Source organism: Macrobrachium nipponense, chromosome 29 (genome assembly GCF_015104395.2).
Source record: "Macrobrachium nipponense isolate FS-2020 chromosome 29, ASM1510439v2, whole genome shotgun sequence".
Lineage (NCBI taxonomy): Eukaryota > Metazoa > Arthropoda > Malacostraca > Decapoda > Palaemonidae > Macrobrachium > Macrobrachium nipponense.
Genome location: NC_061092.1, coordinates 38,743,385 through 38,748,384, shown reverse-complemented (window position 1 = coordinate 38,748,384; position 5,000 = coordinate 38,743,385). Strand labels below are relative to the sequence as shown.

Below are 5,000 nucleotides of genomic sequence, written 5' to 3'. Positions count from 1 at the left end.
ATTCTTAAGAGTTGCTTGAAAACCGGTTTGCTTGCATACTGCAGCTGTGGCTCCCAAAGCAACTGTGTCTAATGACTGCAGCATCGTCATGCAAACACCATCCATTACATTACATTACACAACATTACATTACAGTGGATCGTGTGATTTATTGAGAGCCTTCTATCCAAATGATGGCTGTAATGATGAACATCTTCGCGTAAACATCGACTGTTTCATTACAAACCTTTAAACTAAATCGAAATAACAGAAGATCGTTTGTTTGTGCATCAATGGTACTTACAGTGACGCTCACATTACATTACATTACATTACATTACATTACATTACTTACAAAGAAACCGATTAGAAGTTACGGCTATTATGACGATTACACTATTACATGAAATTACGTTCATTGTTTTAACTAAATTTCTTAAAAGAGTTCATAATAATAAACATTGCAGTAACAACGACGAAGATTATGATAATGACATTTCATTATAACGACGATGTGACGTGTTCATCGTCAACAACCTCATCACAAGAGTTCTGTCCTTTTTACCTCTATTTTCGTTGATCCATTTCATAACGAAAGTCTTTCTTTGCCAAAGGAAGAAAAGACTAATAAGAAAGCAAATAAAAAAAAGAAAGCAATTTCTCCAACGGTTTCTTAGTATTATCGGACACACTCGTCGCTCGTCCTCGCCGCCGATGACGTCATAATCGAGTGCATGACAAGGTTGAAAAGGAAACTCTCTCTCTCTCTCTCTCTCTCTCTCTCTCTCTCTCTTTCAAGGCTTCAGCATTTATCTAAATCCCAAGTCACCCCCCGCAACCACCACCGCTTTTCTAACTTGAACTATTTCAGAATTTCTCTCTCTCTCTCTCTCTCTCTCTCTCTCTCTCTCTCTCTCTCTAAAGATTCAGTATTTATCTAAATCCCAAGTCTTCCCCCCCTCCCCACGTATAACACCCCCATCCTCTATAAACTTGAACTATTTCAGAATTTCACTCTTCCTTCCATGTCTGCCTGTCTGTCTGTCTGTAACTTAAAACTAATTTAACATCACTCTCATCCCCCTCCTCCCCATCCCCCACCAAGTAATCAACATCTCACTTTCTCTCATCTCTTATGCCACATTTTTACTAAGATTCAGCATCCCTCCTCTATCTTTTCCCGATTCAGCATCTTGCTCTCTACCCCTCCCCCCCCCCATCCCCCACCCTCTCTCTCTCTCTCCTCTCTCTCTTCTTCGTCTCTCTCTCTCTCTCTCTCTCTCTCGCTTACTCACTCACTCTCTCTCTCTCTCCACTTGAGTCGCAACCCTTCTCAACTTGTGCACAGGAATTCCTTGCGGCCATGAAAAATCTCCTTTCATATCCTCTCGTCGCAAAAGGCATTAACTCTTCCGATGGAGGAGATAAAATAGGAGATAAACGATAATTCGAGACTTGCTGCAAAGGAGGAGAAGATCGTCTGACGTTGAAAAGAAGAGGAAGAAGACGAGGAAGAAGACGAGACAACAACACGAAGGGAATCCCAAGAGGTTTCGTCAAAGTGAATCATTTCGGCGGCAGGATCAGCGTTTGGTATCAGTGCATTTTGTCAGGGTGATTTCGTTTATATGATGTGCAGTTCAGAGAGGCTCTGTCCGATGAATTCGTATATTAAGTGAGTGGATATCGGTGTAACTCTCAGCATTTGTGTTAACGAATATGCTTACGCAGGTTTACGCAGGTAAATATGCGTGAGGTTATACATAAACTTGCATGCACATACACCTCATGATATATATATATATATATATATATATATATATATATATATATATATATATATATATATATTATGATGTATAGTATGTGTGTGTGCACGCGTGTGTGCGCGCGCGTATGCATAAGTAGGAATGTTTGCTTGAGCGAGATTTTGTGCGTGTCTATATAATACACACTATATATATATATATATATATATATATATATATATCTATATATATATATATATATATATATATATGTGTGTTGTGTGTTGGTGTGTGTGTGTGTATGTGTGTGTGTGTGGTGTGAAGGTATAAATGCAGTTGGATAGATGTAGCCTACATATAGGGATATACGAAACATTTTCACATTATTGCCTGTCACAAGTGAGAAATTTTTCTCGTTAACGAAATAACCTTTATTATTATTATTATTATTATTATTATTATTATTATTATTATTATTATTACAAACGCTTCATCACCATCCACGCTGATGACTTTTAACCGCACAAAAATCGATCATGCATTCATGACCATTTTCTGTAACCGAAAATCCAAATGGACACATCACCTCTGCTCTTTACGCTCTCTCTCTCTCCTCTCTCCTTCTCTCCTTTCTCTCTCTCTCTCTTTCTCTCTCTCTATCTCTCTCTCTCATCTCTCTCTCTCTCTTTTCCACTTTGTTATTGATGTGCTCTAAAGTGCCCGTATGGATTATCCAAGCTACAACATTTCATCTCTTTTTACACAGCATCAAACACCATCCAACATGCAATGATGGTGCGGCTTTTTCCGTTTTATATCATGCTAATGCATGTGGATTGTATACAGATATATATACATATACACGTGCATAGTGCATATGCTGTCACTGATTGCGTACAATTACAAGCTCTGAGATAATAGTATATGCATGAGTATTTATAAAAGGATAATGTTTCACAGACTGCATATAATAATCGTATCAACACTGACAAAAACCATATGCATATATATATATATATATATATATATATATATATATATATATTATAATATATATATATATATATGTGTGTGTGTGTGTGTGTGTGTGTGTGTGTGTATGTATGTGTGTGTGTGTGGGTTACTTTGTACATGCGCATAAAAAAGAAACCCGTGTTTCATGTCATTACAATCATACACGAACACGCAAACAAGCGCACACACACACAAACACACACACACACGCATATGTATATATGTATATATATATACTATATATATATATATATATATATATATATATATATATATATATATATATATATATATATATATAAAATTATAAACATATTTTATTTCGAAATTTGTTCAGACTAATAGCGAACGTTATATTAGCCTTTATTGGGATGAACTTTAATGTCAAATATTTAACGGAATGAAACAAATAAATGTGTTCAAACACAACACACACACATATATATGTGTGTGTATATAATATATATATATATATATATATATATATATATATATATATATATATATATATATGTGAGTATTTTATATATAGTATACACACACATAGTATATTATATATATATCCTTATATAGGTATTACAGTATATATACACATATATTGCGAAATATCTTATGGAAAATATATCATCGTATAGCATGATAAAAACTACGATATTCACAGAAATAATAACAACAGCAACATTAAAATACGAAAATTATAATAACTTCATCCTAAATCCTGAAGTACAAGGGCTGCCCTCCTTACATAGTAACAAATGGCTAATAATAATAATAATAATAATAATAATAATAATAATAATTAATAATAATGAAAGATATATCGCATACTACTTGCCGTCCTCATACATCATACCTGTAGCAAAAGTCCATAATATACTTGAAGAATTAGTTATTTAAATAAAAAGAAATTTAAAAAAAATCACAGCAAAATACTTTGCAAATATGACGTTCTCTCTACATGAAAGTCAACGAACCTCAAAACAATTAAAACGACCAGAGACAATTTCCTCGACAATTCTTCCGTCCACCAAGTCAAAAACATTGTGAATTGTGTACTCTTCAAAAGATCACAGGATTTAGTGCAGTGTGGGAATGCGTGTTTACATTTTCTCTCTCTCTCTCTCTCTCTCTCTCTCTCTCTCTCTCTCTCTCTCTCTCTGACCGTTGTTCACGTACTGAAGTTACGATAACTTTTACCCAGGCAAATTATATTCCGTTAATTTAATACAATAAACTCGTTGGTTCTGATCCATATTTATGTACTTCTGTAAATTCATTTAGGTTTCAATTTGCGTGAAAATTATATAATTGCATGAATTTTTCTTGGATGGCATTGAAAGCATTCAAATTAATTTAAAATTAAGTTTATATATTATCGTTATTTTGAAAATACATAGCTTTTCAATTTGCATCAGTATAAAATTTACCTGTCAATATTCTTCATACTCAAGAGGATATATACACAGTGTTTGACCCTCAACAGTAACATTAATATAATAATAAACTTTATTTGTAGTTAATTCCGTAAATTGTGTCAGGCAACTTCTGGTTTTTTTTTTTTTTTTTTTTTTTTGTTTTTTTTTTTTTTTTTTTTACCCAATTTAACTTATTGCGTGATCTGGTCATTTATTTATATGCTTACTTATATCCCTTAGGTTTAATTAATAAAAATCTATGTGAATTTTGATTAATAATAATAATAATAATTAATAATAATAATAATAATAATAATAATAATAATAATAATAATAATAATAATAAATAATAATAATAATAATAATAATCGGAAAGAAAATCCATAGTAGTATGCCTGTTTGATTTTGTTATTTAAAATATGGCCGTGTCATTGAAAGCTTCCTGCTGTATATATTTTAAATAAAAAATCAAATAGGTATATGACTGTGGATTTACTTTCCCATTTTCTTGGACACTGTGATTATGAGTTTTCTTTGAATAAAATAGTAATAATAATAATAATAATAATAATAATAATAATAATAATAATAAATAATATAATAATAACAATAATAATAATAATAATAATAATAATAATAATAATAATAATAATAATAATAATAATAATAATAATAATAATAATAATAATAATAAATAATAATAACATAATAATATAATAATAATAATAAAATAATAATAATAATAATAATAATAATTAAATAATAATAATAATAATGATAATAATAATAATACAGTGAATGGTGAGCTGAACATGAATGAACTCACCAGTAACTGAAAATCCAC

General features: G+C 31.2%; 1 protein-coding gene across 8 annotated transcripts in view; it reads right to left on the bottom strand.

Moving 5' to 3' along the window:
* The window catches only part of LOC135206248 (uncharacterized), a 518,947-nt gene that overhangs the window by 246,305 nt on the left and 267,642 nt on the right, over positions 1-5,000 (bottom strand). The window lies entirely within an intron of this gene.